At 39.3% G+C, this 23,523-nt stretch overlaps 1 protein-coding gene across 1 annotated transcript in view; it reads right to left on the bottom strand.

Annotated features, from left to right (window-relative positions):
• The window catches only part of GRM7 (glutamate metabotropic receptor 7), an 886,221-nt gene that overhangs the window by 862,014 nt on the left and 684 nt on the right, over window positions 1–23,523 (bottom strand).

Raw genomic sequence — 23,523 nt, forward strand, 5'->3', positions numbered from 1 at the left:
GGGGGGGGGGGAATAGGGAGAGGTTGCTATAAGGATACAAATTTAGCTATAAGATAAATATGGTGTGAGGATTTAATATATAACATGGTGGCTAGAGTTGATGATACTGTATTATATAATTGAAATTTGCTAAGAGAGTAGAACAAGTGTTTTCTCACACGCACAGAAAAGGTAAATATATGAGGTGTTGGATGTGTTAATTAACTCAGTGGAGAAAATCCTTTCACAATGAATGCATATACCAAATCATTACAATGTATACTTTAAATATCTTATAATCTTGTTTGTCAATTACACCTCAATAAAACTGAAAAAAGAAGAGGTAATGAGGGTAAGATTCCAACCCAGGATTATCTAGCTCAAAAAACTACACTCTTAACCATTATAATATATCTCTCAAGATGTTATGACTGTAAGGGGCGCCTGGGTGGCTCAGTTGGTTAAGCGGCTGCCTTCGGCTCAGGTCATGATCCTGGAGTCCCAGGATCGAGTCCCGCATCGGGCTCCCTGCTGAGCAGGGAGTCTGCCTCTTCCTCTGACCCTCCCCCCTCTCATGTGCTCTCTGTCTCTCTCATTCTCTCTGTCTCAAATAAATAAATAAAATCTTTAAAAAAAAAAAAGATGTTATGACTGTAAGATGCTTAACACAAAGGAAACATTAAGTGATATTTATTATAACTATGACACTTCCTAGGTATCGATTACGTGTTATAATTCACTTCTAACAACAAGTCTGTAAGGTGGTAATTCCTGCTGCATAACTTAAAAGCCCCTGCGGGCAGCTGTGAGGTAAACACAGCCCAGAATGACATCTCTCACTTCCCACCCCAGAGTCTCCTCAAGTTGCTTGTTCCTCACACCACCTCCTTAAGATAAGGGAATAATGCCTTTCTCACATTAGCACTGGGCATGGAAATCCATCCATACTTCCAGGCATATATTAAACCTTAGTTTCTCATCACCTTGGAGTCATCATATATTCTATTAATATATTAGTATTAATATGAAGATTCTAGTAATAGAAGTGAGATATGTATGTGGAGTATTGGAGGAATCCAAATAGGTTTCTGAGTTGCCAAAATTCTCTACTCTCAGAACAAATGTTAGGGTTCTACATATAAAGATTAATGTTTGGAAATAAAATTAAAAATAAATCAACAACATTTATAATTAACCAAGTAGATTATGGGCCAGGCTATATACTAGGCACCACTCATCTTTCTGCAGTCCTTCAAAGCATATATTTCTATTTCATATAACAAAATTGTGTCCAAGCAGGTTAGGGACTTGCCCAAGACCACATAGCTAGGTTACAAGAGAAGAAAGGCAGATTTTAATGGTTAAAATGGTGATGGATGGTATAATTAGAAGAGTACACCTAATCAAATGTGCAAAACTATCCTAATGCATCTTTGGGATTTCTTTAGACTAACTTGGATGCCCTACTGAATATAATAGTTGTGGAGATTAGAAATAGTTTCTTTAATTAGCTGACAATACACATCTACTTTAATATTCTTGGTGACAAGGAGCTAACTTCCTGAAGAGGCACCTTCTTCAACTTTTAGACATCTCTAGGGATAAAACGCAGTAACATCTTACTGCCCACAATGTCACCTGGTTCTACCTAGGGGAATAAAGCAGAACAAGTAGCCACTATTCTTGACAAGTGGATACAATTTCAGTTTTTCAAAATGTGAATGTCTCATTCATTCATTATAACAGATAGATCTGTCAAATAGCTTTGGTTATTTACCAATGGATAATATACTACAAAACATGTTAGGTCATTTATTTTTTTATTTTTTTATTTTTTTTAATTTTTTTTTTAAAGATTTTATTTATTTATTTGAGAGAGAGAGTGAGAGAGAGAAAGAGCACAAGAGGGGGGAGCGGGAGAGGGAGAAGCAGACTCCCCGCTGAGCAGGTAGCCCGATGCGGGACTCGATCCCGGGACTCCAGGATCATGACCCGAGCCGAAGGCAGTCGCTTAACCAACTGAGCCACCCAGGCGCCCATGTTAGGTCATTTAAAGGACTAAATGTCACCTCATTGATACTGTTATCAATATAATTTATACTGGCGTTTTCTGTCACACTGACTTGAAGGTCTATGGGGGAGCTCCCAGTCCGCAGATCATGGCTTGATCACCTCTGCTTGACAATACTCTCTGCTCATTTCCTGAAAGGACCAAGGATAAATGCTTGGACTTCTCAATCTACTCATTGTACCTGACAGCACACACTAGCTAAGCTGATTGGATCAAGACACCCCAAGCAGGAGTCCCAGAATTTAAACTCCTAGTTGCTTTTGGAAGGAAAAGAGGCTTCCCCCCACTCCCACAATCCCTCACTTGTTGCGGGTGGCCCTATATTAGTCTGTACTTGATCATCAGCATTTCATACTAAAAATTAATACTGCTTACCTGATGGCAAGCACAAAACTTCAAATGCCATTTTTATAAATAAGGCAAGATTCTTCAGAGGGGTAGATTCTTTCCAACCATAATATGAGGCAAAGATTTACATTCCCACACTGCCCAAAAGGAAATAAATTCATTATAAAATTCAAGAGGGTGACAGATGACTTTCTGTATGACTGTGTTCATTAAAGGGTTTTTTAATAGTCTTGACTGTATTACATTTCTATACACATAAAATAAAAATTAGTAAATGAAATCAAACTGCATCATATAATATATAAAAAATAAATACATTATTATAAACAAAGTTGTTACAGATCAAATGAAGAAACATGGATAAAGGTCATAAAATCATAAGAAGGACAGCCCGTTAATATATGAACATATGTTCAACCTTACTATTATTAATCAAAGAAGTACAATTAAAATAATTGTCATATTTTACTCATCAGAATAACAAAAACTTAAAATATTGATAATACTAGTATTGGTGAGAGTGTAAAAACCACACAGGATGTAAAATCGCTAGCAGAAAAGTAAGGCAGTGTAACCTTTCTGGAAGGCAATACGTCAGTACGTACCAAAGTTGACAGGCAGTCATCCAAGTTCTAGAAATCCATTCTAAGGAAATCAATGAACAACTGCTCAAAGAAATGGGAAGAAGGATGCTCTCTCATTGTTTAGAGAAGCAAAACAGGGATAATTGAAATGTTAAGCAGTAGGGGACTGGTTAGATAAATAATGGAATGCTGTTCAACCATTAAAAAATATGATACAAATTGTTATTAAGTGATATGGAATCATGTTCATAATATAGTACTAAGTAAAAATATGTTTGCGTTGTGTTTGTGTGCACCTTCCCTCAAAAAAAAAAAGTCTCAAAAGACACCTTTAAAAATGTTATGGAGATGACTTAACAGAAGTGGAAATTTGAGTCATTTTTTTTTACTTTTTTTCTTTGTATCTTTTCCATTTTTGTAGTTTTTGCACTAAGTATTACTTTAACAATTAAAATATTTTAATTTTCAACAAGAAGATAGATTTTTCTAATTTTCTGTTATTTTTGCACCATGGCTCAGGGTATATCTGTAAAAGAAAAACCACCCTTTTTATGTGCACCCCGATGTTTATAGCAGCAATGTCCACAATAGCCAAACTGTGGAAAGAGCCAAGATGTCCATCAACAGATGAATGGATAAAGAAGATGTGGTATATATATACAATGGAATATTATGCAGCCATCAAAAGGGATGAGATCTTGCCATTTGCAATGACGTGGACGGAACTGGAGGGTATTATGCTGAGCGAAATAAGTCAATCAGAGAAAGACATGTATCATATGACCTCACTGATATGAGGAATTCTTAATCTCAGGAAACAAACTGAGGGTTGCTAGAGTGGGGGGTGAGGTGGGAGGGATGGGCTGACTGGGTGATAGACACTGGGGAGGGTATGTGCTCTGGCAAGCGCTGTGAATTGAGCAAGACTGTTGAATCTCAAATCTGTACCTCTGAAACAAATAATGCAATATATGTTAAGAAAAAAAAAAAGAAGAAGATAGCAGGAGGGAAAGAATGAAGGGAGGGGAATCGGAGGGGTAGACGAACCATGAGAGACGATGGACTCTGAAAAACAAACTGAGGGTTCTAGAGGGGAGGGGGGGAGGATGGGTTAGCCTGGTGATGGGTATTAAAGAGAGCACATTCTGCATGGAGCATTGGGTGTTATGCACAAACAATGAATCATGGAACACTACATCTAAAACTAATGATGTAATGTATGGGGATTAACATAACAATAAAAAAATTAAAAAGAAAGAAATGAACGTTAAAAAAAAAAAGAAAAAAAAAAGAAAAACCACCCTTTTTTTGTCAATCTCAATTTACCTTCCACAAATTTATGATTTGAAATTGGTAAAAGTTGCAGAGTAGAACTTTTAGGGTTTGAGTATTCTATTACCTTTCAAAGCATTGGAGTCTTTGAATAATTTCTTTCACAACTTTCATCTGATACTGAGGTGGGGGTGAAATAGCAAGATGAAAGGAAATAGACAGTAGTCATCTTGAACTAGGAAAGAGCAAGAAGCAATTTGATCTGTACTTTTTTTAAATAAGATACAAGCCCCTCCCAGTCTCAGATCATACTAAACTGTACACACACACACACACACACACACACACACTCTTAATCCACTGCCTAAGGCTGATGACTCATTGTGGCAGAAATAACCAGCTGTAGACTAGAGACTTGTAATTAGTTCCTGCAGATTATAAAGGCATCACTAAAACCAAGCTGGGGACAACATTCTCCATCCCCGCTTGAAACTGTATGTGGCCATATTACTAGTTGTTTCTCAAAGAATGTGACCAAAAGTTATATGAAGAGTTTACATTTGAAGGATAATGAGTTGATAATTGAGCTTGCAACTTCCTCTCCCCTTTCCCTTTTGAGACAAACTACAAAAGTCCATACTGAACTACCAAGTGAGTAGGTAATAAACCTCTAGTGAGTTACACTACTGAGATTCATGGTTTATCATTTGGAGTTTAATAACATTTTTTTCTTAGACCTCTATTTCCTCATTTGTAAAATAAAGTATTTGAACAAGACCACCACTCAGTTTCTTTCAAGTGCTTTTATTTTTCTTACTTTTTAATTCTCAGAAACATTCCACATATTGCTTACCTTCTCAGTTAACTGGCAAGTCTACTTTTCTTTCTTTCTTTTTTTTTTTTTTCCCCCCCACAGAAGCAGGGTCTTCAAGTTATGGAGAAGTCATAGCAGACTGTTGCTTTAGTTTGAGATATGAGTCCAAATATGGAATAAGAAGAAATAGTGAGGACCCAGAGAGATGCTTTTGACAAAGAGGACTGAGAGATAGCAGGCTGAAGAAAGTTTAGTAATAAAGAATTCAGACAGGAGAAGTGGATGCATGATATCTAACAGATTTGTTCAGAGGTACTTCGGAAAGGAAAATTTGTGAAAATATAAAGATGAAAAAAAAATTGCAGACATGAAATGCCTTTTGGTACCTAAATGAATTTTATTTTGAAGAGATTCATATCACTTATATATGTACCATAAAATTTCTCTGTCCACTTCTTCCAGAATTTTCTAAAGCCTGACAGAACATCTGCAGAAAGAGAATGTCATTCCAGGATAATCAACGGCAAGTTACTAAATTAAGATCAAAATGTCCTCAACCTTGAACAGTTTTCAAAGAGTTTTTAGAAGAAGGAGGTCTCTAGAGGGTTGTATAATTATATAATTGTACCCTTTTAAGAGGCTATTTACAGATAAGTAAAGTTTCCCACCATTCTTTAAAGTAAAATATATGAGCTAAGATAGAGTTGGTGGGTATTTGTTTGGGATAGTGGGGAGGAAATTTGTGCAGACTGCTAGTTATGTAATCATTAACCACTCTCTCCCTATTCCTTACTATCAGAGCCCTGGTTTAGGGGCCCTCGTTATCTTTAAGGTTAAGGTAGTCAGATTAAAGCTTTAACTGCTTGAGTTCTAAATGGAAGTCTGCTGATGATCTGTAGGAGAAAATTTGCTCTTTCGACATTGCCTTTCCTGTCCCCCTGATACTCTTCCCCTCCCACAACACACACACAACACACACTCTTTTTATCTGTCTTTCTTTCCTTTTATTTCTCTTCTTTCCTTTTTTTAAAAGATTTTATTTATTTATTTGACAGAATGAGAGAGCACAAGCAGGGGGGAACAGCAGAGAGAGAGGGAGAAGCGGTCTCCCCACTGAATGGAGAGTCCTACACAGGGCTCAATCCCAGGACCCTGGGATCATGACCTGAGCCAAAGACAGATGTTTAACTGACTAAGCCACCCAGGCACCACCTTTTCTCTTCTTTTTTCCTGCCTGAATGGTTGGAACACTGTTAGAGATTCAGCAACCACCTTGCAACAATGGGGATCACAGGGATATGCTAGAAACGCAGGAGCTAAAAGATGAACAGAACCCAGTCCCTTGCTGACATTCTCAGCAGCAGAATTAACACTAGAGGGACTATCTCCAAACTTCTTGTTACATGCAAAAAGTAAGGTAAGGCACTCTTACTTTCTGTTAGTTCAGCAAGTCATACTAAAAGATACAGAATTCTAACCCCAGGTTTCTAGAATGCTTCTCAGCATCCTATAGTTATACTCTTGTTTTAGACTCCTAATTATCAGACTTGCTTAGGGTAGGTGTGTGGGGAGGGCTGGTTCCTCTGGAAGCCCTGATACTCTCCCCTTTCCACAACACACACACCAAATGAGTAACATATTTGCGTCCACTCATCCTTCTCTCTACACTTGGAGGCCAAGGAGGCCTTCACTAACGACTTTTACTCCTCTCAGAATGGTTAAGAATGTGGGTTCTAGAATCAGACTTCCTAGATTTGAACTCTTAATCTGCCACTTACCAGTTTAGGGCTTATGCAAATTAATTACCTCCTCTGGACCCCCATATAAAATGGGGACATGAAGTAGCAACTACATACTTTATTGAAAGGATTAAATGAGCAAGTAAAGTTTTTACAGTGTTTTCTGAGTCAAACAATTCTAACTACTATTGTTTCCTTTGACCAATTAAGGTAGAGTCCCCTTGCCTCCATGGGTCTCTGTCCATGTCTTTTCCATGGCACATGCAATCCCATAGTGCAGAATTTTGAAGATGTTTTCCATAAACAAGCGGTAAGTGGTTCTTAAAGTGTGGTTCCCGGGCTAGCAATATCAGCAACACCTAGGGACTGATTAGAAGTATAAACCCACTGATCTAGAAAATTGGGGGGTAGACCCCAGTAATCTGTGTCTTAATACTCTCAGGCAAATTTGATGCTCATTAAAGGTTGAGGGCAACTGAGAACATCCATCTCAGACTCTCTTGGAGGTGCTCACCAAAAAGAGTTTCCTGGACCTTATACCTGACCAGTTGGAGAAGGGGGTCAGGAATCGGCACTCTTAGCATGCCTGCCATGATTCTTCAGCACATTAATATTTGAGAATCACTGTCATTGTTAGTATAAGGCTCACTCTGTTTTCCTAGTGGACTGCCAGACTTCCTTGCAAGGAAGGTCTGTGAAGATTTGTATTTATTATTATTATAATTATTACTATTATTATTCTAGAATCTCTAGTGCATAGTGCAGTCTCAGGCACAAAATAGTTGCTCATTAAATGGGTCTCTGAAAAGTCTCCAGTAGAGCTTCAAGATTAATTCCTTCAGAAGAAGAACTACTACACACTCACAAAACAACAACAACAACAAAAAAACCCAAAAAACATTGCTTAGAAGTTTAATTCTTTGAATTTCTTTGCCACTTTCTTAGTTTTCATCATTTTGGATAATACTTTTTTAAATTTTAATCTTTTTGTATTTCAGTCAGTATTTTCCATCGTCAATCAGAGAGACAGAAACAATACAATTAAATATTTATTTTTTAAAACTCACAAAGGTAAATAGGTATAAGGGAAATGTAAGGAATTAAACCATCAAATTAATTCTTTGGGGTATGTTTGTAATTCGTATGTCTGATGGTATTAAAGATTAAAAATAGTAGTAATGGGCGCCTGGGTGGCTCAGTTGGTTAAACGACTGCCTTCGGCTCAGGTCATGATCCTGGAGTCCTGGGATCGAGTCCCGCATCAGGCTCCCTGCTGGGCAGGGAGTCTGCTTCTCCCTCTGACCCTCCCCCCTCTCATGCTCTCTCTCTCTCTATCTCATTCTCTCTCAAATAAATAAATAAAATCTTTAAAAAAAAGATTAAAAATAGTAGTACTAAGATAGTTGAGATATGCTGTATTGTTAAATGAATTTAATTTTGTGTAAAGTAGAAATGTTTTCTTCAACAAATATATCTGCAGGTATAAAATCACAACCACAAATCTAAAACAAACAAACAAAAAAGCAAGCTACTGAATTAAATCCGATTGGCTCTCTTTCTCTGCTTTGTGTATCTGCTAGTAATTTCATTTGCTATTGGCTAGCAGAAGCCAAAATTTAAATATAAATACATATATTTCCTCAATTTAAAACTGTTCATATAGGGCACCTGGGTGGCTCAGTTGGTTAAGCGACTGCCTTCGGCTCAGGTCATGATCCTGGAGCCCCCGGATCGAGTCCCGCATCAGGCTCCCTGCTCTGTAGGGAGTCTGCTCCTCCCTCTGACCCTCCCCCCTCTCATGTGCTCTCTGTCTCTCTCATTCTCTCTGTCTCAAATAAATAAATAAAATCTTTAAAAAAAAACTGTTCATATATATGAGTAATTTTATATATATATGTATATATATGTCTGTGTGTATATATATATATAAATGGATACATATGAATAATTTTAAATTGAGGAAAGTATATCTGGTGTCCTATTCTTTTCCCTATGAATTCTATTTTTTTTTTCCTATGAATTCTAAAGGAATACCACTTTCTGCTCTTAGCAGTGAAATGTCCGTCTACTTTAAGGGTAATTTAAAGTTTTAATTTATTTATTTTGAGAGAGAGGGAGCACATGTGTAGGGTGGGGAGGGGCAGAGGGAGAGGTAGAGAGAGAATTCCAAAAAGGCTCCATGCTCAGTGCAGAGCCCCACACGAGACTCGATCTCATGACAGTGAGATCATGACCTGAGTCGAAATCAAGAGTCAGATGCTTAACCAACTGAGCCACCCAGGTACCCCTACCTCAAGGGTAAGTTAATCAGCATATTTGAAAATCCATTGGTTTAGCCATTGATGTACTTACCGGGGGATGATAGGCCCTATTGCCATTGTCAAGACCTTATCCATAGGAAAAAAAGAAGGTACTTGTTTGGTTTGTAAAAAGTAGGAGTAGCAGGGGATGGCAGGTAGCCTTATGCTGAAGATACATGACATCCATATATTTTTATAACTAACAAGCCCACTTTCTGTATCCAAATCCAAAGCCCTTATATCATTAATGCCAGGCAAAAATAGTAAGATTCACATGTCTGCTGTATCATGACATCAGGATGCCTGTGAACTCATGTGAGCATGTCTTGGTTTTGTCAGTGGGGCAAACTAGAGTCCTAGCACCAACCACCACCCCAGACTAGGCAAAGCAGTCCAAGACTTCTCTAACTGTTGTGGGAGAGTCTATGGAAGGGGTGCTCACTCTACAATGATGTGTATGTTCTCAAATACCTTTGTATATAGTAAACATTCAGTATATGTTGAATGAATGAATAAGTGAATTGGTGTCATAAAACAGACCTCATACTTAACATGAGAAAAATTCCATTCATAGGTTGGAATTCCTCCCTATCCCTCCTCATCCCCTAGTTAAACTTGCAGTCAAACAATTATAAAAAGTTAGAGCCGAGAAAATTTTAGAAACAATTTAGTCAACACTCACAAAGTTATGTAACTTTAATCTAGTGGTAAAAATCACTAATTTGGGAGTCAAACAGATGTGAATCCAAGTTCTACTTCTACCATATTTCAGTGAGCAAATAACTATTTCTGAGGCTTTGTTCCATGTGCGCATTATGGGGGGATCATAATAATACATATTTTTACTGTATGACTATCAGGGGATTACATGGCACATTTACATTTACAATGGTTAGTTAAGTACCTTGCATCTAGTAAGCACTCACAACATAAGCTAATAGAGGAGAGATGAAAACAAAATAAAACGCAGTGACTGACTCTGACCCCAGTGGTCCCAATGGTCATAATGACCTTCCATTCAGTCGACTCCCTTTCCATTAAGACTAAGGAGAAGAAGATGCTTAAAATTCTTGAGCTCTGCAGAAATATGAAAGGAACTCTCGTTCTTTATGTTAGTTCTCTAGAAAACCAGTTTGTGGCTCTAAGAGGTATCTTCCACCCAGCCTTCCCTCTGCCAGGATCTTATAATGTCACTGTAAATGGAAAAATCAACAATATACAATCAACAAGCTAAGTTACAAGCCAGTGAAGACTCATAGATTTGATAGAGATAACACAGGTATATTATTATATGTTAAAATAAGGTAATATGAGGTACTTAATCTAAAAACAAAACAAAACAAAAACCTGAAGATCTATAACTTCTACAATAATCCTATAAAAATAACCAGCTGGAAATCTATTTAGAACGTTTTCTTTATTAAAAAAAAAAAAGCTTTCTATACATAACTTTTAATGCACAATTAATGAGGACAATTTAACAAAACTCAAATAAATATCTGCAGATGTACTATAAGAAGAAAAGGACAGAGTTAGATGCTACAGGCTTAAAATCATGTTTCAGGAGAGGCTCTAAACTTGACCTCAAATAAATTAACATGTAATAGAGTGGATGAGTCATGCACAGAATGTAAGAATCCTAAAAGGCCAAAGTAAGTGCCAAAAATAACATGTAGGGATTCTTAAGGAAATTAAATATTGGCTAATTGATTCAGCAAAGGCAAAAGGGAGTAATTCCCCTTTGACCGGTCTTTGAAGAGGTCCCTTTCTCTTCCTCCTAGTATTGAGGCTAGGGTAGCATGGGGAATATAGGAATATAGGGATCAAGAATTTTCTCTTACCCAAGTGGCTGGAAGCAGATTTTCTTACCAGGATGTGGTATAATAATATTTAAGGGCTGTTGAGGTCAGAGAGACAGGGATTTAAATATCCTGGCTCTATCTCTTGCTATCGGTCAAGACGCTTATTTTTCCAACACCTCAGTGTCTTTATCTATAAATTGGGGATGATGATAATCAGGTCTCCCACCTGAATGTGCGAACATGATATGGTGCATATACAGGGTCAAGTTTGGTGCCTGGCACAGGAAGCTCTCAGTATGGTCAGTTAAATGGCATTGATGACAATGATGATGGTGGTAGTGGTGGTATTGATCCACCGCCCCCCACCCCCAAGGATGGGCTCTGATGAGGAGCAGAGTTGAAGGACTTCTGCCATCATGAGGCTTTATAATAATTCTTAATAAATGTAAGCTGATTATTCAAATGATTATGTGCAATTTAAGAAAAGGAAGGACATCAGGTTTGCTCAACTACTTAACAGTATTAGTAGTGATAGTACTTATGGAAGTTAAAATGTATTAAGTGATTACTATCTGCCAAACAATGTGCTAAATGCTTTATTCACTTATTACAACACTATGCAGCAGGTCATATAGTAGCTTTTTATCAGCTATGAACTCACAGGAGTTACAAAAACACCTAACATCTCATGGTCAGTACATAATGGAAATGAGTTCAAATTCAGTCTGTCAGACTTGTTCTTAATTACTAAAGTATGAAATTAACGATTTTGCCCTTTGCCTGATTCCCTTTTGAGGCTTGCATATTTCTCTCAGTCTCCCAGCTGAAGAAAAGAGAAAATTCTTGGCCTCAACATCCAGCTTCCCTTTTCAAAACAGGAATTGTTTCAACAAGTAGCAGTGAGTGTTATCTCCAACTCCAGTCACCTTGATGACCAGGGGTCAGATACCAGTGGAAACAAATGCTCTGTCACAACCTTACCCTTGTAGAGAAACATGACAGAAATGGTAGGGAGCAGGAGATAATGGAAGAATGCATAGGAGAGATGGTACCTGGCCTAGTGGTGGTGATGATGATGAGGAGGAGGATGACGATGATGATGAATAGAGCTTACTGTGCTCTAGGCATTGTGTTAAGTGCTTGGCATGGGTAACTTCACTTAATCTTGAAAACAGTCCTAAGAGGATGGAATATTATCATCATTTTAAAGATTTTTTTAAATTTGTATTTATTTGACAGAGAGAAAGATAGTGAGAGCAGGAACACAAGCAGGGGGACTGGGAGAGGGAGAAGCAGGCTTCCTGCGGAGCAGGGAGCCCAATGTGGAGCTTGATCCCAGGACCCTGGGGTCATGACCTGAGCCAAAGGCAGACGCTTAACGACTGAGCCCCCAGGTGCCCTATTATCATCATTTTATAGATGGGAATACTGGGGTGCAGGTAATCAGGTAAATTGACCAAGTTTATATAGTTAGCAAGTGGAAAGCAGGAATGTGAACTATATCCAGTGCCTGCAATCTTAACCATTATGCCATATAGCCTCCTGAAGATAAAAAAATTCCAATGATCTTTCCCATAACCCACTCCCGCACTGCAAACTTTAATAAGTCCAAAAGAAAGAGCCAGCAAGCGTGGAGTGTGACAGCTGAGAGAGTGTCAGTCATTTCTAGACAATGTACTTTGCTCAAAAGATACAGTTCCTGCAATAATCTTCTCAACCAATATTCAAGAAATAGGAAGCAAAGATTTGAGTGTATGTCCCAATTTACAAGGAAGGTAGGACTGCATATTTGACATCAGTTTTAACTATTCCAGAAAACGTGGTCCCAGTAGATATACACACTAGTAGATTTTCCCCGCCTACCAAATCTAAAAGCAATATGTCATTTCCATATTGCTTTTCATAATCCCACCCTTTTAGTGTCTGCTATTCTTCCTCTAGCCTCTTACTCCGTCCATTTCTGTACAGAAAGATGCTAAGTATATGTTCTCTGATGTGAAAAGGGTGTGTTATGACAGGTAGCCATGGTGCCTCAATGTTTTGTTTTGTCTTTTTCTTCTTAATTCTATTATGCCAACTCCACTGAACTTAATTATAGTGAATACAGAATTACACAATTACTCTCTGTTCTGTTCTTCAGATGCTGTATTTTGATAAAATTTACTACATGCTGCTCTCCCCCTGAACACTAGAAATGGATGTGTGTTGATATAAAATTTGTTATAATTACAATTAAAATATAGCTTACATAATGACAGTGTTAAAATACAATTATAGATGTGTAGAGACAACATGGCCATGCATTTTTTAGTATAAGGACATGCTTAGACCAGTATCCGATAGTGAAGTGAATAAGGAACAGAATTTTGGTTAAGCTACAAAGGCTGTTAAAGGATTTGCTAAAGGGAGCTTGAAACCAGTAAGATAAAAATCCCCCCCACCATGTTTTCAATTGCAAAGTGAGTGGAAGATATGAAATGCCTCATGAAATTGTTCAAAGTAGGTACCCATAATGGGATATTATAAGACAAGCCTGTTATTTTTCCTTGAATACCTGGGTCATTGCTTAAATTCTCATGTACAATTGACTCTTGAACAACATGGGTTTGAACTGTGTGGGTCCACTTATACATGGAGTTTGTCAATAAACACAGTATAGTACTGTAAATGTCTTTTCTCTTTCTTATGATTTTCTTAATTATATTTTATTTTCTCTAGTTTATTGGAAGAGTACAGTATATTATACACATAACATACAAAATATGTGTTAATCAAATGTTTATGTTATCAGTAAGTCTTCAGGTCAGTGGTAGACTATTATTAGGTAAGTTCTGGGGGACTCGAAAGCTATATGTGGATTTTCAACTATGTGTGGTCAGTGCCTTTAACCCCACATTGTTCAAGGGCCAAATGTGTATCAGTGATGCAAATTCTCAATTGAGTTTTATATTATACATATATATGTATATATATGTTATATATATAAAATTGCACTGAAGTAGATAGTTCAAAATTATTTTTAATAAAATACTCTATCAGAACTAACTTAAACCTTACAAAATATAGTTACCACTACATTATCAGAATGAAAGGTAGGAGATTGAAATGTTATTCTAAATGTTTGTAGTATGGTGTCATGACTTAAAATAATTGTCACAAATACTGTTAAAATAATTGTAACATCATTTTGTTCAGATTTATTGCAAAAACAAACTATAGGATTTGTTTGCATTTCAGATAATTGTCTTTAACTAGTAGCTATTAAATGTTTTGGGAACACAGTGTTAACTGTATTATCTCATTTATTTTTATTTTTCTAAAGAGTTTTACTTATTTATTTGACAGAGAGAGAGAGTGCACAAGCAGGGGGAGCGGCAGGCAGAGGGAGAAGCAGGCTCCCTCTGAGCAGGGAGCCCCATGAGGCTAGATCCTAGGACCCTGGGATCATGACCTGAGCCAAAGGCAGATGCTTAACTGAATGAGCCACCCAGGCACCCCCCTGTATTATCTCATTTAATCTTTAAATTAGCACTTCCATGTAATTATTCTTAATATCTCTATTTTATTAAAATATATCTCTAGTCTAGAACTTTCTTCATAACTGCAGACTCGTATTTCCACCTGTGCATTCAACATCTCAATTTGGATGTCAAAAAAAATTCTCAAAACTTCTACCTCCAAATCTGATCTTTAATTCCCCAGTCGTGCTCCACTCCAAACCTTTTCCATCTGAAGTGATAGTAATCCCACCTTTCCATTGCTCAGGCCCCACATCTTGGGTTCACCTTGTCCCCTTTCTTCCTTTTACATCTCCCATTTGATTCACCTGAAAATACTGTCACAATCTTCCAAATGTATCACTTCTTGAAGCATCTGCTGCACAAGTCACCAACAACCATCTCAGAGACACCTGTAGTCACCTCCTGAGATCATCCGATTCCTCTTTCCCTCATCCTCAACACCACAGATGAAATTAATTCTTTTAAACCAAGAGACAGATCATGCCCCACCTCTGCTAAAATCCTACCACACTGCCTACACTTAAGGTAAGAAAAAATGCTTGTGGTGGCTTCCAATGACTTACCCTACCTGCCCCCTCATATCTCTGACCTCAAGTCCTCCTGCTGCCCCTTGCTCTTCCTGACTTGCTCAACCATAGTGGCATCCTTGATATTCCTCAAACCTGCCAGACATAGTTCTGCCTTGGAGTTCTGACACTGGTTTTTCCTGCTCGCAGGGAGTGGTCTTCCCCTAATCCATTCTGACAATTCCCTCGCTTCAAGTCTTTGCTCAAATGCCACCTTGTGAAATCCACCCTGACTACCATCGTTAAAAATAGAACCCACCTGTACACTCCTCAGCACTCCCAAACCAACACTCTTCAGTGCACTTCACATTCTTTCCCTTGTCCCATAGGGCTCATCAGCTTCTAACATACTCCAGGACTTATTTATAACATCCATCTGTTTCCATGCGAGAGTGTAAGCTGAGAGACAGAAGAGTAGAGATAGGAGGAAAGGAAGAGGAGAGAGCAGGAAGGACAGAGTGGGGAGAGAGAGCGAGCTCTTGTCTATTTTAGTCACTGATATGTCCAACCACGTAGAACAGTGCTGAAGGGGGAGGCTTAATAAATATTTCTGGAAAAAAAGATAGCTGAGGAAACTAGTAGTAAAGCTCAAAAAGTTTAAGTAAGTTCCTCTAGGTTCTGCACTAGAAATGGGTCACAGCGGACTTCAAACTTGGGGCTGGCTAACCTCAAAGCCCACTGCTCCGAGCCTGTCTGGAATCTAAGTCCACGGCATTCCTGATTCACCTGAATCAGTCCATAGAAATTCTCATTCCACTGAATACTATCACTAAACTGTGTTCTCGCTCTCAATCTGTGTAATATTTTCCATTTTTTAAAATAGATTTTATTTATTTATTTTAGAAAGAGAGCTGGAGCGCTGGAGCTCAAGTGCCCGGGGGGGAGGGGCCGAGAGGAGGCAGATGCCAGGCTGAGCAGAGAGCCTGACAGGAGGCTCGATTCTACCACCCAGAGATCTCAGGATCCTGAGATCATGACCCCAAGTGAAGTCAAGAGTCAGATGCTTAACCTCCTGAGCCAACTGGGTGCCCCTAATATTTCCCATTTAAACAAAGAAACAGAAAGAATGAAATCCAATATGGATTATTATGGTAATTTTACAGTAAATTTGGCAATAGTGACATTTAAGAAATAGTGATATTTAATAATAGCATAATAATAATAAAATAAAAGCTTTTAAATGTATTGAACACTCATCACATGCTAAACTTGGTGCTAAAATATTTCCATGCATATTTTGTGCAATCTTTATGATTACTTTATCAGACAAGTACACTTGTATCATTCCCATTTCAAAGATAAGAAAATTGATGAGAAGTATGGTACCTGTTTGATCAAGGTGAGTCCGGTAATAAGTGGCGATTATGAATTTAAATTCAGATCTAACTCCACAATTTTATTCTTAACCCTTACATGAAAATTCTGGTGATTCCTTTGATAAAAGTATGTTTTCTCCAGGAAAACATCCCACATTATTCTGCCTGTGCTAATACATTCAGAACACAGTCAAATTTAAAACATGATAAAAATGTTTAGGTAGTACTTTAACAAATGGAAATATTTTCATCTAAACAATAATGCAGAAAAGCAGGCTGAGCCTTTGAAGCGGCTTCTTTGCTATCTTCCAACAAGAACAAGAGAAAGAATTGGCAACCGCAGAATGGAGAGAGCACAACACCCAGAGATGGAGAGTTCTGTAAATGACCAATTATAAAACTATTTAGTTGCAGCACTTTTATAGCAAGAGGCAAAATAATCCATTAAACTGAAAATTCTCCTACCCCTCACTTCATGGCCCACACAAACATTAATGTTGCATTCATTAGGATGTATTTCCTGTGCTCTATCAACTTGACTTTCAGCAATTGTATTAATACAGTCCTCTCACTTTGCACATATATCTGAATGATGGATTTCCCCACTTGAGGTTTGTAGAAAGAGTGGAGTGAATGAAATAAACTTCAGGAAGAGCCATCATAATCCATAATGATGGGCACTGAATCAGGACAAGAAGAAACATCTTTTCTCCTTTATTTGAGAGAAAAGCCTACTATGTATGTATTGCCTACACACAGGGCTACCTGTTGAATAACAGAAAACAAGCATCTTTCATTTGGAGGTGAGGATTTGTGTACTCAAGTTTCAATAGACAGAATTAATCTCGTTGTGGAACTGAAATAAAATATTATCTCTTTCTGCAAATAGATGTGGTTAAGGAACAACTCTGATGTCCTCAAACCACTACAGTTTCAGGGTAGGCAGATCTATGATTACTTTAAGTATTTCTGCATTGGTGCAACAACCGAGCAGCATGTACAGTGGGTAACAACCAGCGTATCGTCAGGCAAACCACTGTGTGAATCTAGACCTTGCCACTTACCAGCAATGTGACTTGGGGCTCTGAGAATCACTTTCTTCAGCTGTACGTGGGGAAGATAATATGCCTTTTGCAGAACTATTGTAAGAACTAAATGAGATGAAGTATTTAGAGTGCATGGCATAATGGCTCATAGCAAAGATGAAGTTATTATTGGGGTCACTACTGTTATTGAAAAGAAATAAGAACTTCTGTTCTCACAAAATGAGATATGTATCCTGTATCATTGTAACTTCATATTATTTTATTTTTGATGTTATATTCTAATAACTTGATCCAAGAAACATCTAGTAGTAAGGGTAATTGAAAGGTTACTTGTCAAACATGGAAATGCCGTCACTGTAAGGGTTGGCACAATGCTCTTCTCGGATATTTACCTATAAAAAGATTTTGTTTTGCTTTTATTAAGTGCATAAAACACATATGTTTACTGTGCCAATTGACAAAAGGTCCATGAATTAATCAGTCTGACTATATGTTGTATAACTGTCCTCTAAACAGTAATCATGTATACAGTTGTTGGAAAAATGTGTTTGTGACTGTTCTTTTTTGCCTACTTACAGTAAAAGGGGATGACAAGTAGTTAGGCTTGATGCTTACCATAGAGTAACCTGGGAGTTTAATGTACTTTGTACTCCATTATGCCATGAAAATGTTTCTCTGCCCTGGAGACATCAACAAAAGATTTGCTTTAATGAGGGGAACCAAGTATGGTTCTAAAGCTTCCAAATAGGAGGCTTCTATGCTGCATCCTACATCAGAAGTGTTCACCTTATCTCTCAACTGCATCAGGTTGTTATAACAAACGCAAATGATGGGAAGAGTGGGGAAGAATGCAGAGTTGTGACTATCCCAGACCTCGGCTAGAAGGATTACATTTAAAGTAAAGAAAATATCATATATAATTTTTCACTTAATGAATGCCAGTCAGCAAACCTTACATTAACATAAGAAATTACTTGTTTGGGCTAGGGGGCTTTTAATTGCACAGGCCTGAAGACAAATTCAAAATAGTAGAAGGAATTTTTATTAATTTATTTATTTTAAGAACAAGTACTGGAAATTCAGGGATGCAGCTAGATTCAGATATAGCTGGATTTGAGAGTTTCAGAATATCATCAGGGCTCTGGCTTTCTCTCCATCACTCAACCCTGCTTACCTCTGTATGACTTTATTCTAAAGAAAGTCTTGTGTTGGATGGCCACTAGGAGTCCCAGAGTCATATTACTTCAGCTTAGAAATTCCAGAGAGAAGAGCCAATTTTCCCATTTTCCTCTGGCAGAAAAGTTCTGGGGAGGATTCTGATAGGTCTAGCCAAAGTCAAAAGTCTACACCTGAACCCATCACCTGCTTTGCCTGAGTTCAGTCGGGGGACTCATCCCTGGGGCCAGGGAGGAGGTAGGAATCACTATCTGGCAGCTTTCCAAAAGAAAGCCTGGGGTTTTTGCAAGATGAAAGGGGAGAGAACGCTGGATAACAAAAGTTTTATCTGCTACTATAAAGCTCACAGTTCTTGCTCCCTGCTTGGTGTCTTATAACCATGCAGTAAGCTGACCCAGGAGGTCATTTTCCTGGATACAAGCCTTGATATACATGACTAAGGAGCACACTGGCAAAACAAGGGATAAAGTCTGAATATGGGAAATCAGCTAGACTGATATTAACTAAGATACCTGTGTGAAAATATTCTTTAAAAGTTCCCCCAAACTCACTCAAAGTTCAAAGTGGGAGCTAGAAATTCAAAGTCACAGGGTTTGGACAAGAGCGGGTTTTCTCCAAGCAAGCTATGACCCAAAGAGATTAAAAACTTAGAAACTACATTTGTTTTTAAAGAAAAAAAATCAGATGAGGTAATTGAGGCCTAGGAAGATTAAGTAATTTATTTAGGGTAACAGGGCTAATTCATGGCAGGATTGAGATTGGAGTGTACTTTGTGTAATCCAGCTATGATCTTTGAAGTCCATGACACAACCTATAGACGTAGGAAATAGAGCATTTATGATTTGTTATACTCTCAATGTTTATGAAATTGTAGCAAAAGCATCCATTACTTCAATTATTTTTGAAGAGAAAAATCCCCAAAGACATCTTAATGTTATGGACATGTATACATAAAATATACACGTAGAGGTATCTTCAAATATAGTATGTGCCTGTCTCTATTCCTTCCCTCTCTGCTCTTTTCAAAAATGCCCCTTTAAAAATTGCCCACTCACCATCTGTTAGGTAAATTTCCTGAAACACAGTAAATGTGGAGGCAGAGATTGTTATAGAGCCTATTCCAAATGGCACTGACACCTGTATTTATGAAATTTTGAAAAGAGTAGGTTAGAGTTGTTTAAAAAAAGTCCCCACTATAGTAATACCACACCATCCTAGGTACCCAGTTCTATCCAATCACATAAGATAGGGAGAAGAGAGGGAGCAAAAGAAAGAAGGAAGAAAACTAGGTCCATATATATATAAAATGCCCCCAAAGTTGGAGATTATATTCAAACTTCAGTGAACAGAAGGATAACATTTAGAAATTTACAAATGTATTTCATTTATGGTACAAGGTCCATAGGTTTAGATTTGCAATATGCCCCAACAAGAGTCAAGTTGGCCACTTTTTCCATTTGGTTGCTTTTGAAGGAACAAAGGAACTGGAACAGACACCATTCAATTCCAAGTCCATAGCTTAGACCATGTCACTGGCCATGAAATATTGTTCATTCAGAGTCAGGATGTAGCAAGAGTAATTTATACGCTCAGAGTGTTTGCTCGCAAGTTGATAACAGAGAAGCCTTGAATAAAAACATGCCCATTACTTCCCACTATAATATATCTTACTTATAGCCCATAAAATAGTGGTCAGGGGAGGTTTATCCTTTGGACAGCATATTATATAAGCTCTCCTCCACCTTAAGCCATCCCCACTCTCTGATTATTTTTTAAATATGTTACTCATAGTCAAAATTAATTTACATTTAATCTTTCTTAACATTAGGAGAGTATTATTTTGTACAGGCTCAGAAACAATCTCCAGAAATTCCTCCCTGATACTTCTTTGAGGCTGAAAATGCATTGCAGGGTGGTTGCAGTGACTTAATTCTAGTTGGCAGAGCCCTGGCCACACACTAATTTCATTAGCTTCCAATTCCTAGATTTGAAAGACCAGTGGACATCATTCCTGTCCTCTGACATGTCACTTACTAATCAATTCAGTGTGCACAGAGGAGAGAGAGAGAGAGAGAGAGGACTTGTTCAGCTCATATCTTTGGTCTACTACACCAGCAGGCAAATGAAAATTCAAAGTCATAGACACTATTTACATCTGAGGAGTCATTCTTGCCCAGGTCCTCATTCTCAGGAAAGAACTTCATTCCAGTTTTTGTTGGTAACAACAGCATTTGCTACATTTATTACTATTTCATTACTCTTTCCTGTCCTCAACCCCCGCCCTGCCAACCCCACAGTGTGTAGCACTCCCCCATTTAAGTCACTAAGTATTCCTTCCCCCAGCCTAGAAGCTTATCTCATCATAAATTTTTATCTCAAATGATAGGTTTGGCATGGTCCCCACAGCAACCTACAGGGCCCGGGAAAAGAAAACTCAAATCTCTGGAGAGCTAAGAATTCAATCATTTAGAGGAGGTTTTTTTTGGTTTTTGTTTTTTGTTTTTATATAGGACAATCTTAATTGAGCTGAACCCTGCACTCCCAGCGAAGATTCATCTACCATTCTTTTCCTCTCTCTCTAAATTGATCGTGCCTTTGAACAATGGGTCTGTGTACCACTATTCTCTCTGTTCATTCTGCAGGCTTACAGAGGCTGGGAAATTTGGGATTAGACTTGCGTGCCAGGAGCTCCTATGATCATGTGCAGACAAGGCTACTGGAAGAGACTGTTGGAATATATAAGTATATATTCCAACATGGGCAACGGTTAAGCATGATGCCCACACCAACAGTTATACCCAGCTCACAGCACAAGCTACAAGTTGGTGCATTCCTCCTGCTACCAGCCTCTTCTCCATAAATGCAGGTGAAAACTGGGGGCTTTTTCCCTCAGCTGTTCAATCCAACATGAATAGCTGCAATTTGCAAATTAGAGGAAAATGACAGTGTTTTCTCTGAATGGTTTTGGTCCCAACCCACACTGCTAACATTGGCATTAGCTTCCTTTCCTTCCCAGCCCAGGGAATGAGGGAACTAAGCATAAGGCAAACCATTTCTTTCCCACACAAGAGCCTCAGGTTCACACACCAGAGGAAGAATCAACTCCCCCTGGAATCTTTTTCAGCAAACACAGTCCTTCAGCCTAGTCTGCAATCCTTCTCCTAACATTTCACTCTTTTTCAGACAGACAGGCCCATCTGCAGCACTGCCTGTGCTCTGAGTGAAGAGAGAAACAGGCACCAAAATAATTTAAAAATGTGAGACACCAAATGTGCCTTCAACCCCCAGGGCTCAGGGCTCACAGGGCTGTGAGTCGCCCAGTGGTTCTCCGGTGATCTCTGACCTCGCTGTCTCCTGCAGCACTGCCCTCTTAAGTTGCCTGGCTTTAAGCTCAGGCAAGAAGGAAACGCTTCTGGGTTTTGCTTACAGTAACCTAGCCTCTTCCCAAAAGCATCATCTCAGAATTAAGGGTGCCCCCAAAGCATTTTTGGGTTTGCAAATATCCAGGGATTCCCACGATGGCACACTCAAGAAGTGTTAGGGATGCTCAGAAGATCAGAGGGGCCATACCAGGCTGCAGCCCTGGGCAGGCACCTCTCCTGGTGCACACACAAACTTCACACTCCTAGGAGCAGATGTGGTGACAGCTTGAATCTCACAAGGAATCCCCTCCAGAAACCCAACACCCTTAGGGAAAGCATTTGGAAGGGAGCCAATTCTTTAGATATGGGGAGCATAAGGGCACCAGGGTTAGCCAGAACATCTGGAGAAGGGATTAATTGGGTTTGGGTACTATCAGGCAGGGAGAGAGAGAGCTGTGCATTAGGAAAGGATCATCTCTAGAGAGAGATGAACAAAAAACTTGGGGGTGGGGGGAGGGAGAGAGAAAAGAAGCAGAAATTGAACAAGAGGGAGAGAAAAGGAGAAAAACAAAGAAGGAAAAAAGAGAAAGAAAGAAAGATGATACAGAGAGAGAGACAAGGAGAAATAAGGAGAAGGGAACCCACAATCAAAGAGACCCCGAAACTCAATTTCTTAAATCCAAAATCCATCCATTTATACCCAATGCAGCACAGGAGCCACGGGGCACAAAATGCGGGAGCAGGCGGAGAGAGGGTACTGCAGTAGAACCCACCGCTCGGCTGCCCCGGATCCGCCTTCCTCCCATTTTCGGCGTTGCCCTCCCGGCGCCCGGAGCAGGAGGACCGCCGGCTTTGCTCAGCGCACCCTAGTGCCTCCCTCCAGGCGCCTTCTCGCCTGGCTCCGGGAATCGTCCGCGGAGCCGGGGATAGGGGTTGGGGGGTTGTGCTAGGGAGGTCGTGGGAAAGGATGCGCGGAGGGTGGAGGCACCGAAAGCGATTTTGTTTCGCAGCTAGCATGAGCTCATCTCTGGGCTCTGAAGTGGCAGGAGTAGAAAGCTGATCGCCCAGCTCCTGCCAGTGGCCGGACTGCAAATGCAATTTAGACGGTGCAAACAACTGCCCAGAGCAAATCACCCGGGGGTCACGTCTCGGGGCGGCATCTCCCCACTTGGGGAGCGTCCCCGTGCCTTCTGCCGCATGCCCTCGCGGAGACAGGCTACAGGTCGGAAGATCCAACCTGAGAGAGATGGGCAATTAATATCCACATGTAGGTGAAGACCTAGCCCTCGGTTTAAGATGTGCCTCCCTAAGCTCTTCTCGAAATTTTCCAAGGGAGCTGCGGCTTGCCGGGGCGGCTTGGGGCTGGGAAGCTGGGGAGTTGAGAAATGCCCGGCTTCGAGGCGTCTTCTCATCTTTCATATTCCATGAGCCTAACCGGCTCTCACAGGAGCCCGGCACTTTTACAAGCCTGTTTTTGGACCATATTTCACTCTAATGCAAACCCATTTAAATCATCGCCTTGTTTTTCGCAGATTGCTTCTTGTAAATGGGGCCATAAATCCAGGATGTCAAGCCGGATGGAGTGGAGCGCGGACAGGGGAGAGATGGAAGGGAAATGAACCAAGCA

Source organism: Neomonachus schauinslandi, chromosome 1 (genome assembly GCF_002201575.2).
Source record: "Neomonachus schauinslandi chromosome 1, ASM220157v2, whole genome shotgun sequence".
Lineage (NCBI taxonomy): Eukaryota > Metazoa > Chordata > Mammalia > Carnivora > Phocidae > Neomonachus > Neomonachus schauinslandi.